The sequence below is a fragment of the Ovis aries genome, chromosome 20 (genome assembly GCF_016772045.2).
Source record: "Ovis aries strain OAR_USU_Benz2616 breed Rambouillet chromosome 20, ARS-UI_Ramb_v3.0, whole genome shotgun sequence".
Classification (NCBI taxonomy): Eukaryota; Metazoa; Chordata; class Mammalia; order Artiodactyla; family Bovidae; genus Ovis; species Ovis aries.
The window spans coordinates 26,965,828-26,980,695 of record NC_056073.1 but is presented as its reverse complement, the minus strand read 5'-3'; the positions used below and the strand labels follow the sequence as shown (position 1 = coordinate 26,980,695).

At 44.0% G+C, this 14,868-nt stretch overlaps 1 protein-coding gene and 1 non-coding gene across 2 annotated transcripts in view; one reads left to right on the top strand and one right to left on the bottom strand.

Annotated features, from left to right (window-relative positions):
• LOC101105860 (MHC class I polypeptide-related sequence B) overlaps nt 1–14,868 on the top strand; it is a 94,155-nt gene that overhangs the window by 51,139 nt on the left and 28,148 nt on the right. The gene's annotated exons all lie outside the window — the stretch shown is intronic.
• Nucleotides 4,457–4,563, bottom strand: LOC114109774 (U6 spliceosomal RNA). The gene has a single exon (XR_003586349.1). It is a non-coding gene; the product is annotated as a U6 spliceosomal RNA (small nuclear RNA).

The following is a 14,868-nucleotide window of genomic DNA, read 5'->3' as shown; positions in this document are numbered from 1 at the left end:
AGCATCATCATCAAGATAGAGTCATGCAGAACTTTACTCGTCCATGTAATTATTGGCAGTCAATTCACACCCATATTTAAGCTTTAGCTCCATAGGATCTGGCATGTATTAGTTCCCCAAGGGAATTAGAGGTGTCTCCCTATCCCTAGAGTGGAGAACAAACAGTAGGACAATCAAGGAGGCCAAAGTGAGCATGAGAAGTTAGAGCAGATGGAGAGATTTGATCGGGGAATACCTGGAACCAGGCGGGACCTGACTGAGCGGTGCTATGGAAAGCGCTCCAGTGTCCTGGCCCTGGCAGGTGAGGTGGCAGCTGATTTATGATGTCCTCCTGTCAGGACAGCTCCAGGAGAGTCCTGATTTCAAATACATTCTCAAATCTGTCAGGTCCTGATCCTAAATGTGTTCATTCAGCCTTATTGGCATGTCTACTTTGCCCAGTGCTGGTGTGGGGGCCTGTCATACACTCAGAATCAATGCCCTCACGTGGCTGAGCACTGGTTATAATGGAATACAGTGTATGCTGTTGCTGGCAGAGAACAAACCAGGTAACTGAAATCATCACCTCATCTCTCTCTCACAATTATTACAATCATTGCTCATTATTCTCACCCTGATGTTTCTTAGAATATACAGGATTTTAGCAAAGTTCCCCCAGGAAGGCAGACTTTGTGCTCTGGGGACAGGAGACGGTATGGACCTTGGCTCTGCTCAGCAGATCTCCCCCTTTGCCTGACTCCACTTTGATCTACTGCCCACCTTCACGTGGTCTCCTAGGGTGTCAGGGACATTCCCATTGTCTTCTGAGCAGACCATTTGGTAGCCAAAGATTCATATCACAAAGCAGGGGCAACATGATTGAAAAACATCTCTAGTATATTACATAGACTGTCAAAAGCTGTTTTACACAAATAGCTGTTTATAGATGGCTAGAGAGACAGGACAGAGGTGACACGATGAGGGACTGGACCCATAATTTTACATGTCTGTGTGTCACAGAGACAGCTTATGTCAGGGGCACACCTTGTATTTGTTACCTGTAGTGGACTTTCAATAACTTCTAAGAGAGATTAAAGAAGAAAAGCAAATCAATGTACCCTAAAGAAATCCTCTACGTTTATAAAACTCTTGCTACTGCTACTGCTACTGCTACTGCTAAGTCGCTTCAGTCGTGTCCAACTCTGCGTGACCCCATAGACGGCCTCCCACCAAGCTCCCCCGTCCCTGGGATTCTCCAGGCAAGAACACTGGAGTGGGTTGCCATTTCCTTCTCCAATGCATGAAAGTGAAAGGGAATTCGCTCAGTCGTGTCCCACTCTTAGTGACCACATGGACTGCAGCCTACCAGGCTCCTCCATCCATGGGGTTTTCTAGGCAAGAGTACCAGAGTGGGGTGCCATTAAGGCTAATTTGGAGAGGACAGCTAGAGAATGGGGCAGTGTGTTTGTCATAAGCAGCAATACACTGCCCTCTAGGGGCAATGTGAGGAATGGTAGAGTGCCCCAGGGCTCCTTGACAAATCAGCAAAAGAAGCCCATTTTCCACCTTGCCACCATCACGGTCCTGCTGTTAGAGCAAACTAAATTCTGTAAGTTTCAGTGTTTTGGAGGTGCCTTCTAGAGGAAGTTACTGTCTTGACCAGGACACGAGAGGCCACTTACCACGTGCAGTGTTTTGGGGAGTGCTGATTGAGCCCCTGAATCAAGCGCTGGTTCCACAGGGGAGACTAGAGAGGAGTTCTCTGCCTCAGGGGAACTGCAGAGAGAGGGTGGAAAGGGGCTGAGTTCACTTATCTACATCCCAGCTCTGTGGTCTGCTGGGCAGAAGTTAGTCTATCCAAGCAAAGCAGTTTATGGCACATTTCTGTTTATATTAACAAGAAAATACTTTAGAAAATAGAAAACTATCACTCAGCATATCTATTTCATCTGGATTGATATAGCTTTCTAAAAAATTGGATTGCCTTATCTTACTCGACTCTGTTTCATTTAATATGAGTAATTGTTCCGACCATTCATAACATTAGAGAGTACAAATATGATGAATTCAATACTGTACTATTTCTTATGACACCCTGTACTTACAGGCCCTGCTTCCAAGCTCCTGTCCCAGCTTCTCCGACCAGTGTCCTGTTCTTCTCTGAAAGCAGAGTCCGAATCCTGTCATCTGCAGGCAGCTTGCAATCTAGAATCACTCTATGAACGTCCAGAAGACGTTCTCTTTTCCTTTTCTCCTGGGATGGTGGGCTTCTCCCACCATATCTTCTCTCCTTCTGTGGATTCAGAGCTTCTCTCCGACAAGATGCTGCTCAATCCGTTCTTAGGCCGTTCTTTGCACAGAGCTTGGTGTGTGGTAAACAGTCACTAAACAGTTGAAAGCTAAATAAATTGAAATGAACACTCACTGTTGCTGACAACTTTCATTGTTCTGTCCTCTTGGGGACACGTGGGGAAGACTTCCCAGCCTCCTTTGTTGCCACGGGATCATGTTGCTGTCAGTGGAGCAGGAGAGGACCTGATGTGTGTCCTTTCAGATCTGGCCCATCGAGACATCTCAAGTGCATTTCTCCACATTCTCACTCCTTCTGCTGAAGGATGCTGGTGGGGCTGAGGTCTAAGTCCCTGGGGATCCTGAGAAGCAGGAGGGGTTCAGAGGGCTCATGCTGGTACCAGGCACCAGTTTGGGGGTAGACTCCATGAGTGCTCTTGGGGGTGTCTCTAGACTACTTCAAGAGTGATGCTTTCAACTTTGCCCCGCTCCTGCACCGTGAGTGTCACATTATGGGGACCATCTCAGTCTCCAACTTCCCTTTCCTCAGGATGAGGGACTTCTAGGAGCTCCAGCACCTCAGTGGCTATAGGAGATACTTTTACAATGTGGATATAAAGAACTTTCCAGGTGGTCCAGCAGCTAAGACTGTGTACTCCCAAGGCAGCAGGCCAGATTTCAATCCTTGGTTGGGGAACTAAATCTCACATGTTGCAACTAAAGGTCCCATATGCCAACTGAAGACCCCATATGCGGCAGGTAAAGAACCCACGAGTTGCAACTAAGACCTGGCCCAGCCTAAATAAAGAAATAACTGCTTTTTCAAACTGACGCATTGGGAAATAAGAGAAACATCAATGAAGTCAAGTACATTTAGAAAAAAGAGAAATTACTTTTTGTAAAAATGTGGATTTAAAGATAAGAATTTTCATTTATTAATATTTATAAAATTTATTTTACTGAATTATAGTTGATTTACAATATTGCGTTAATTCATACTGTACAGCATAGTGATTCAATTTTGTATATATATGCAGATTCTTTTTCATATTCTTTCCATTATTATTTATGAACAAAAAATAAGAATTTGTAATGTGTCAATCAGGACATTTTGAAGCAAATTTACTTTTTTTTCCCTGCAAGTAAGTTGTAGTGAAAATAATTACTATTGCAGTTTGCTGCCATAGTCTTCATTATTGTGAAGTTTTACCTCAAAGCAAACGTCAACATAGTGAAAAGTCACATCATATCTTAATAATACTGTGAAAGTAGGTTGCACCCCATGGATCTCATAAAAGGGTCTAAGTGACGTCAAGGATTCCAAAGACCACACTCTGAGAACTGCTGTTTCAAATAAACCAGTGAGTCTCCCAACTGATCCCTGCCTTTGCCTCCTCTTCATTTTGGAAAATCCTTCTCCCTGAACTGGACTTCCTGCCTTCCCAAACTCAGCTGGGGGTCCTGCCCCTTGGCTGCTCTGGAAGAACACTCACCCCCTAGAAAGTGATGCTGGAGAGTGTCCTCAGTCTGGAAGGGAGGTGGGGAGACAGGTGTTTCCCCTTTGGGATTGGGACAGTTTGTGTCTGAAGGCACCACGTGCTCCTATAACTAATTTTGGTTTAGTTTCACACCAACTTACTATGAACTTCCCTGGTGGCTCAGATTCGGTAAAACGTCTGCCTACAAATGCGGGAGACCCGGGTTCCCCCTGGGTTGGGAAGATCTCCTGGAGAAGGAAATGGCAACCCACTCCAGTATTCTTGCCTGGAAAATCCATGGACGGAGGAGCCTGGTAGGCTACAGTCCATGGGTTTCCAAAGAGTCGGACACGACTGAGCAACCTCACAACTGACTATGTCTTCATATCCCAGACAGAAATATGACATAGTGTCTAAGAGAAATAATATTGACTGTTTCACCTCACATGGCTAATGCACCTGACTTGAGGCCCACAAAGCATGAAGGGCAGTCCCGTCCAACAGAACATTCTGTAATGAAAGAATCGTTCTACATCTGTGCTATCCAGTCAGGGAGCCACTAGCTGCATGTGGCTCCTTAGCACCTCAGAAGTGGCTATTGTGCTGAGCACTTTAATTTTATTTACTGAGTGAACTTTTTTTTTTTTTTTTAGTTTTTTATTTTTTAAATTTTAAAATCTTTAATTCTTACATGCATTCCCAAACATGAAAAAAATATGGAACGCTTCACGAATTTGCGTGTCATCCTTGCGCAGGGGCCATGCTAATCTTCTCTGTATCGTTCCAATTTTAGTATATGTGCTGCCGAAGCGAGCACCTGAGTGAACTTTTAAAATATTTTTATTTATTTTATCGAGGTATAATTGATTGACAGTGTTGTGTTAATTTCTGCTGTACAGTAAAGGGACTCAGTTATACACATATATATTTTCTTTTTATTTTCTTTTCCACTATAGTTTATCCAAGGATATTGAATACAGTTCCCTGCGCTACACAGTAGGATCTTGTTATTATCCATTCTATATTTTTTAATATTTGTTTTTTATTTACTTGGCTCTGTCTGGTCTTAGTTGCAGCGTGAATGATCTTTGTGTGTCATGTGGGATTTTTTCATTGTGGGGCATGTGCTCAGTTGCTCCACAGCATATGGGATCTCAGTTCCCTGACCAGGGATGGAACTCTCATCCTCTGCATTGCAAAGTGGATTCTTAACCTCTGGATCAACGCAAAAGTCCCCTGTTTATCCATTCTATACATAATAGCTTGTATCTAGTAACTCCAACCCCCCAGGTCATTCTTTCCCCAACTCCCCTCCCCCTTGGCAACTACAAGTCTGTTCTCTATATCTGTGAGTCTGTTTCTGTTTTATTTAATTTAAATAGCCATGTATAACTTGTAGCTAGCATATTGCTGCTAAGTCGCTTCGGTCGTGTCCGACTCTATGGGACCCCATAGACGGCAGCCCACCAGGCTCCCCCGTCCCTGGGATTCTCCAGGCAAGAGCACTGGAGTGGGCTGCCGTTTCCTTCTCCATATTGGCCAGTGCATATCTCAGTTCAGCTCAGTCAGCTCAGTCACTCAGGCGTGTCTGACTGTTTGCAACCCTATGAACCGCAGCACACCAGGCCTCCCTGTCCATCACCAACTCCCAGAGTTCACCCAAACCCACATCCATCGAGTCGGTGATGCCATCCAGCCATCTCATCCTCTGTCATCCCCTTTCCCTCCTGCCCCCAGTCCCTCCCAGCATCAGAGTCTTTTCCAATGAGTCAGCTCTTCTCATGAGGTGGCCAAAGTACTGGAGTTTCAGCTTTAGCATCATTCCTTCCAAAGAACACCCAGGACTGATCTCCTTTAGAATGGACTGGTTGGATCTCCTTGCAGTCCAAGGGACTCTCAAGAGTCTTCTCCAACACCGCAGTTCAAAAGCATCAATTCTTCAGTGCTCAGATTTCTTCACAGTCCAACTCTCACATCCATACATGACTACTGGAAAACCATAGCCTTGACTAGATGGACCTTTGTTGGCAAAGGAATGTCTCTGCTTTTGAATGTGCTATCTAGGTTGGTCATAACTTTCCTTCCAAGGACTAAGTGTCTTTTAATTTCATGGCTGCAATCACCATCTGCTGTGATTTTGGAGCCCCCAAAATGAAGTCTGACACTGTTTCCACTGTTTCCCCATCTATTTCCCATGAAGCAATGGGACCAGATGCCATGATCTTCGTTTTCTGAATGTTGAGCTTTAAGCCAACTTTTTCACTCTCCTCTTTCACTTTCATCAAGAGGCTTTTTAGTTCCTCTTCACTTTCTGCCATAGTGCATATCTAGAGTATTCTTAATTTTCAGTCTCTTCCTCCCAAAAGATACTGGGTGACTCACAGGTTGATGTATATTAAAATACAATCTTCACATGGAAATCATGGATTTGTCTATGCAGGTCTTGTGTATTTTAACAACAAGAATGTTCAGACATTAAGCAAACCCTGGTTTATCACCTTAAGGTCATAAGAGTTCCAAACTGCCCATCACTGGAGATAATCCTTGTCCTTATTACACTGAGCACTTGTTGCTTTCCTTAACCTACTTAAACATAAGTAGACACAGAAGTCTTCACTTAGCCCAAGAGGAAGTATTTATTGAACACAACAGATATCGAATATCTTGTAGACCCTGTACATACTGTAAAATTAAAGCAGAAGTGGTAACCTTAGAATCCACCACCTTAAAATTATTTTTTAAAATAATTTTATTTCTGTGTTTATTTTTGGCTGCGCTGTGTCTTCATGCTGCACAGGCTTTCCTCTAGTTGCTGGCAATGGGGGCTACACTCTAGTTGCAGTGTATAGTTTTCTCATTGTGGTGGCTTCTCTTGTTAAAAAGCACAGGGCCAAGGACATGCGAGCTTCAATGGTTGCGGCTTGTGGGCTCAGAAATTGCAGCATGCGGGCTTTAGAGCACAGACTCAGCAGCTGTGGCATCCAGGCTTAGTTTCTCCACAGCATGTGGAATCTTCCCCGGCCAGGGATCGAACCTGTCTCCTGCATTGGCAGGTGGAATATTTACCACTGAAAGCTCCACCTTAAAATTCTTAACTTCTTCTATACTTTCCCTTCAAATTCAATCAATTCTTTTTCCCTTCACCCTTGGACTCCTCTCTTGTAGAAAAAAATATACATGAATTTTTTACACTTGGGGAATACAGAGTTGTATGACCCAAAGATGAAAAATCATAGAAAACCATAAATCGTCTCTGTGTCAACCAGACACTGACAAAGATGCTAATATGAGCACATGCTCCTATTCAAACTCAAAGACAGGACTTCAAGCTTGACAGGACTTCCTCGGTGGTCCAGTGGTTAAGAATCTGCCTGCTAATGCAAGATGTGCTGGTTTGATCGTTAGTCATGGAACTTAGATCCCACCTGCCATGGAGCAGTGAAGCCCATGTGCCACCACTAGTGAAACCCGTGTCCCTGCAGCCCGTGCGCCACAGTCTGTGTGCTGTGAGGGAGATCCTACATGATGCAAGGAAGGTTGCCCATGCTGCAACTAAGAACCAACACAGCCAAATAAATCAATTTTATTTTAGAAAAAAATAGAAAAAATTATTAGTTTTTTGGAAAAAATTAATAGTTTTTTAGAAAAAAATTAATAGTTTTTTAGAAAAAATGAAAAAGGAGTGGAGGGGACTGAAGAGGGAGGTGGAACTGAAAATACCTTCTTACTCACGAGAGTGAGCTGACTTGGGAAATGGCATCTGGAGAGTGCAGGGTGGGGGCCACTGAGGTCTGTGCTCATCAACTTAGAGAGAGAAACTTCGGGTATTTCCAACAGCAGGAGGATTCATAAGAAACAAAAAAAACAAGCACAATGGAACAAAATATTTCCAACATGAGGATTACAGTTTTTTTTTTACTTTGTCATCTATCATTTTCAACACTTTATTGCTTGTTTTACTGTGAATATGCATTAAATCATATATCATACATTACACATATACATCATAATCAGAATTATAAAGGTTTGTCTAAATTTTTAAAAGAAGGAAGACAGATAGGCAGAAAAGTGAAGAGCTGGGGACACAGAGCTGGACCTGCTGGGCTCCATTCCTGGGCTCTGGGGAGTAAACTCACACAGCCTTTTCTTCTCTTCTCAGGACTCAGTTCTCTGTGGAGGCCAAGAAGGTTCTTTCCCTTCTTTTTAGGGTGTCGTCATTTATTAGACGTCATCACTTCTTTGATGCTATCAATATGGTCTTTGTATATTACATGGCATTTTCAGCTATTTGCAGTGGGCAGAATCTAGCCCGTTTTTCCAGTGATGGAATTTCTATGGCAGAACAACTCAATCAAAATATGATGGGTCCTGGAGCAGAGAATGCGTGTCCTAACATGCAATCTGAAGATGATCAGTCAAGGGTTTTACAAGCACAAGGAGTTTTCAGGTCGTTTTTCAAAAGTATCATTTCCCTGCCCGCAAGAGAGTAATGGCGGTACACAGTGGCTCTCCATCCTGTCTGCTAGTTCATCTGGTGTTTCCCCAACTCACTTGAAAACTTATATCTAGACAAACCCCTGCACACCAGTGTTCACAGCAGATCCCCCCTTCAGTGTGGGCCGCACATGGTGACTTCCTTCTAAAGGTTACAGTATGGAGAGTGGGGAAGTACAAATAAAAAGTTCACAAAGAGAAACCTGGGAATTGTACCTTAGCCAGGAGATGAGGTGTACTGATTAGTGATATTTGAGTGGACAAGTATACACCCTTGCTGCGTGGAGAACGTCACTCACCTCTGTGGTCTTCTTCCCAAAAACCCGACTCAAAGAGAGAGAGATTCTACAGTCTCCCTGAGGAGTTCTCAGAAGGATCACGGTCATCAAACCCAAGAGAAGTGAGAGGGACTGTCTCAGCCAGAGGAGCCTGAGGAGACATGGTTGGGACTTCATATAATGTGTGACATTTTAGGGATGTGGTGAGGGTTGGCGGAGTTGACATGTGCGGTGCTCGGAACAGTGTCTGGCACATATTGATGCTCAAGCCTTGTCTGCTCTGGTGGCTAGAGGGAAACAAGCGGGGAGAGAGGAGAGGATTGCCATTCCCATCTCCAGGGGATCTTCCCGACCCAGAGTCCAAACCTGTGTCTCCTGCCTTTGTAGGCAGATTATTTACTGCTGAGTCACCAGGAAAGCAACCCCAGAATTACTTGTATTTAATTCTGAAATCCATTCAGGAATTTTCTCAGCACGAATTTGGTGCTTGTTGGTGTTGAGCTGTTTGCATCTCAGCACCTGAAGGGTGAGTGTGCTGAGCGGGGTGTCCTCTTACATGAATGCTGTGCCTTGTGACGCTGCTCAGGAACGTGCGCTAAGAATCTGAGACAGCTGGTACAGAAGAGACCTGCAGGGTCATAATCTAACCCTCCATTTACAGGAAACAAGCAGAGAACTGTGGCGGTTGAATAACTAGGCCAGTTAACATAGTTCAAGCAAAATCCAAGTCTGCGAGTTCCCATCCAACGCTCTTGCAATACATCTTGGACCTGAGTAGGCATTTAGAGAAATTTACAGCAAATAGAAATTAAAATACAATAATTTGTTTTCCTCCTGAGACACTGTATCAGTTGCTTATTGCTGCATAATAAATTATTAAAAAAATCAGCTGCTCAAAACAACAAACATGTATCATCTTCCAGAAGGTCCCTGGTCCTGGGTCTCTCGAAAGGGAACAGTCAGCCAGGGCTGCTTCATCTGATGGCTTGGCTGGGCTGCTGGCTGTTGGAACAGGGCCTCAGTTTCTAGCCACATGGACCTTTCCATAGGGCTGCTTATAACATGTTCCTTGTGTCTGTGCTTAGTCACTCAGTCGGGTCCAACTCTTTGTGGCCCCATGGCTACATAGACTGTAGCCTGCCACCCTCCTCTGCCCATGGAATTTTCTAGGCAAGGATACTGGAGTGGGTTGCCATTTCCTACTCCAGAGGATCTTTCTGACCCAGGGATCGAACTCGTGTCTCTTGCATCTCCTGCATTGGCAGGCAGATTCTGTACCACTAGCCCCACCAGCATGCTTATAACATACCAGTGGGCTTTCCCCAGAACAAGTGATCTGAGTGAGAGAGAGCAACAAAGATGGGAGCTGAAGTGACTGTTATGTCCTAGACTCAAAGTCACACACCATTACATCAGCCTTACTCTCTCAGGTAGAAGGGAGCCATTAAGTGTAGCCCACATTCAGAAGAAAAAAAATTAAGCTTCATCTTTGGAAGGCAGGGACATCAAAGCTTTCCTGTATGTGCTAAAACCAAAATTAAAATTAATTTTTTTTCAGGATTTTTAAAGTCAAATACTAGAGTAGATCGTATATATACTTTAACCATACTAAATAGCGCTATTTTGATTTCTAAAGTGCTGCTACCGAACACATCATTATAAATCAACTATATCACAGTTAAACAAAATGAAACAACAACAACAAAATGCTAGTACCAACTTAAGCTTTTATCAGAAATGTGTAAGTGTTCATGCGGCTGAGGTGTTTGTTCTAAAAATGAAACAAACTCAGCTTAAGGGAAGGAAGGAAGTGTTAGCCACTTCCTTGTTTACACAATCAACCAGGCATTTTCTTTCCAGACAACTAGTTACTTCTTTTATTTTGCTTTTAGTCCATATAGCTTGGCATTATATTTTTAGTATATACAAATAGTGCTTCCTTTTAGTATAGCTACGTAGTTTTTTTTTTATATGTTTGAAATATCCAAAAATAAGAATAAAGGAGGGAGGAGAGGAGGGAAGGAAGAAAGGAAGGGAAGAAGCAGAAAAGACAAAAGAAAATAAAAAATGAAAGAAGAAGAAGAGAGAAATTGGAAATGCGTATAAATAACATTTTCAAGTTGCAAGGAAATAAAACAAATTTAGGCAATACCTATAGAATAATAGAGATTTATGAGAGCTTTGTTAGTTATCTGTTGCTGTGTATCAAACTACTTCTAAAACTTAGTAGCTTGAAACAATAAATATCTATAGTTAGAGAAAGACAAATATCATACAATATCACTTATATGTGGAATCTTAAAAAAAATGAGACAAATGAGTTTATTTGCAAAACAGAAATAGACTCACAGACATAGAAAACAAGCTTTGGGTTACCAAAGGAGAAAGATGAGGGGAGATATAAATTAAGAGTTTGGGATGAACATAAACACACTGCTACATATAAAACAGGTTAAAAACTGCTATATATAAGATAAGCAAAAAACAAGGATCTAGTTTATAGCACAAGGAACTATATTCAATATCTTGTAATAACCCATAATAGAAAAGAATCTGAAAAACAATATATATATTTACATGTATTTACTGAATCACTTTGTTGTACACTTGAAAGTAACACAACATTGTAAATTAACTATACTTCAATTTTTTTGTAAAAATCATCTATTACCTCAAAGAGATAATACAAAACAAGCAAAATGGTGCAAACGCTGGTAGGAGAAGTTGGGGGGAAAAAAGGATTTTACAAAACGGAATAAGTAAATTGGTATTGGTGTACAGATGGAAATTATTTTGTTAGTCCCAGTCCTCCAAGAAACAAGTGCTGGGACTTCCCTGGTGGTCCAGTGGTTAAGAATCCACCTTGCAATGGAGACGAGGTTGGATCCCTGGTCAGGGAGCTAAGATCCCACACACAGTGGAGCAACCAAGCCTGCACACCGCAGCTAGAACGCCTGCACGCCGCAGCTAGAGAGCCTGCACGCCGCAGCTAGAGGTCCTGAGCGCTGCAACTAAGACCCAAAGAAGTCAGATAGGAAAATATTTTTAAAAAGGAGAAGAAACAACTGCCCAAATGGGATTAGGATCAGCAGGATTTTATTAGACACTTGTCAGAGAATACGGAGAGGGCATCAGTAAAGATGAGAGCTCCCAGACCAAGATCAAACTCTGATCCCAAGTGACGGACAGAAGGAGAGGGTTACCGGACTCTCCAAGACCATCAGACAATCTAACCAGCATTAAACAAGGCCAGAGGGAGTGTTCAAGTCACAGCTGGTCATCTGAGGAGCCCCATGTCCCCCAGGAAGGAGCCTCCCCTGGTGTCCCTGCTGAGACCAGTTACTGTCTGAGAACAACCCATGGGGAGCAGATGAAGCGAATTAAAGTGAAGTGAAAGTGTTAATCGCTCAGTCGTGTCTGACTCTTTGTGATCCCATGGACTGTAGCCCACCAGGCTCCTCCGTCCATGGAGTTCTCCAGGCAAGAACACTGGAGTGGGTTGCCATTCCCTTCTCCAGGGGATCTTCCCAACCCAGGGATCAAACCCACATCTCCTGCATGGCAGGCAGAGTCTTTACCATCTGAGCCACCAGGGAAGCTGAGCCTCTGCACAGATGCTGCCGTGGATTTCAGAGCACAGGAGCCCCAGCCCTTGTCCCTTACCTGGGAGTGTGACCCACATCTTCACACCTAATGAGTCTGGGCCTCTGGAAATCAAATCAACACTTCTGTTACTGGACTTAATTACATCCCTCCCAACCAAATTCTCATGCTGAATACTTCAGACCAACGAGACTGAATTTGAAGATGGGGCCCTTAAGGAGGTAACAGAGACTAAATAAGATGGTTAAGATTACCCCAAAATGGTAGATTTGGGGCATTATGATAGATCTGGTTCCGTTCAGTTCAGTTGCTCAGTCGTGTCTGGCTCTTTGTGACCCCATGGATTGCAGCACACCAGGCTTCCCTGTCCATCACCAACTCCTGGATGGGTCTGGTATCTTGATCATTTTCCACTGCTCACAGTAAACCAACCCCTTTCTTCTGAACAACTGACCCTATGACCTCTCCTGTGAGGTCTGCAAACTGAAATCTTCTTTTCCCAAATCCAGATAGTGTTACCTCAAATCCAGGAGTCAGCTCTCTGCTTGTAGTCTGCCGGGAGATAGAGAGGTGAGAGTGAGAGGAAGGGGAAGCCAGGAGAAGTTGAAAAGCAAAGGTAACAAATATATTCTGTTAGCACCACCAGGAGGTAACTGCATTAAGTCTGCACTGTACCCCTCCAAATGTTTCTTTAATGACATACAAGCATCTGTCCGCATATCTGAGGTTTCTTTGTTGTTCTTCTTACACAAATAGGCTAATACTGTTCACGTGTTCAGTCGCTCAGTTGCCTCTGACTCTGTGGCCTGTAGCCCACCAGGTTTCTCTGTCCATGGACTTTTCCAGGCAAGAAGACCAGAGCAGGTTGCCATTTCCTTCTCCAGGGGATCTTTTAGACCCAAAAATCGAACCTGAGTTCATTAATATAATGAACCTACTGTTCATAACAGTCTGTAATTCATAGATGTCCCTCTGTATGTATAGATTAAACTCCTCTCTTTAATAGCTGCACGTCAGTCTATACTCTGGGTAAATCACAGTTTATCTAGTCTTTCACTTGATGAGCACTTGATCTGTTTCCAGTGCAACACTACAAATAAATCGACAGTAAACATCCTTAGATGTTCTCAACATGAAATCTCTATAGGAGATATTCCCCGCTGTAGATTGCTGGGTCAGAGGGTGGCAGATATTTTCGTTTACATTGTTAGATTATGTTTACAATTAAGGAAACTGTCTCCAGTCTCCAAAGTTTCCATTTTAAAGAACACCCCTATCCCTGTGTCTTTATCAGCTGTAGATGTTATGGCTAATCAGTTGAATGATCTTTCATGGGTCTGTAGACTATTTGGAATTATAATTAAAGCTTTTATTGAGGCTGAACTGCCAAGTTTATCTCTGCCTCAAAGGGACTTCACCTCCCCTAGTGATTCAGCCAGGATCAGTGCTACTTTGTTCCTCAGCAGTCTGGTTCTGCAGCTGGCTAAGGTCATGGCACCCATGCTGAACACCACAGAATGTAGTCAAGGGCTTTGAGGGGTTTGGAAGCCAGTTGGACCTAGAAGTGTGAAGGGTGGGCAGGCAGTGGTAACTAGTAGAAGTGACCTGGGCCTATGTCCTTGGGGAATGGTCTCTTCACCCCACCTGTCTTCCTTGTTCTGGAATGAGCTTGCTCATCTCTCAGGAAGCCTGAAAAGAATTCAGTCAGAAAGACATTATTTACCTGTGTCCAGACTTGAATTCCAGTAGAGTTCTGGCGCCTGTCATACCCTCTGTGTCAGCTCTATCCCGGTGCCCTTCCCTGAATTGGCCCTGTCCTCCCTGGTGGCGCTAGTGGTAAAGAACCTGCCTGCCAGTGCAGGAGAAATAACAGTCTCCGGTTCAGTCCCTGGGTCAGTAAGATCCCCTGGAGGAGGGCATGGCAACCCACTCCAGTATTCTTGCCTGGAGAATCCCATGGACAGAGGAGCCTGGCACGCTACAATCCATGGGTTGCAAAGAGTCAGACACGACTGAAGATACTAAGCACCCTCCCTCCAGTGATGGGGATGGCACCCAATTTGAACACAGAAGATTATTGCAACCTTCTCTAGTGTCTTCATTCCCCCTAGGCAGTAAACTCTTTGAGAGCAGGAGCTGCCTTACTCCTCTGCTCACCCCCAGAGACAAGCGCAGCTCCTGGCACTCAGTAGGCACTCAGCTGTGAGGTGGACGGACCAGTGTGGGGCATAAGAGTGGGAAGGCAGAGACCCCAGGAGGAGAAGGGCCCACAGCGCAAAAGCAATTTCTTCTTCCTTCCTTCCCAGTTCCAGCCGTTGTAGAGAGAGGGGTGCCCGGTGAGTCAGAGGGGATGAGTTTAGTTCCTTGGAGGGGATGGGGGAGGGGAGAGGAGGCTTCTCCTCTCTTTCTGTGCATATGCAGCTGATTCATTATCCCCAGTCTCACCACCCATTCAAAGTCTTCCTCCTTTTTGGGGTCCTGAGATGGGATCATGGAAACAAGGCAGGCTTGGAGGGAGGAGTCCTGGGTATCCATCCAGCTTTGCTCCTGGGCAATGTTGTAGACTGATTATTTAAACCCTGGAATCTCAGGTATAGATCTCTGAAATGGAAAGTTGCTCTTTACAGGAACACTGTGTAGATTAAAGGAGACAGTGATCTTAAACTCCTGGTAGGGAGTTCCCTGGAGAGCCAGTGGTTGGGACTCCTTGTTTCACTGCCAGGGTTCGGTTTGATATGGGAAGCTAG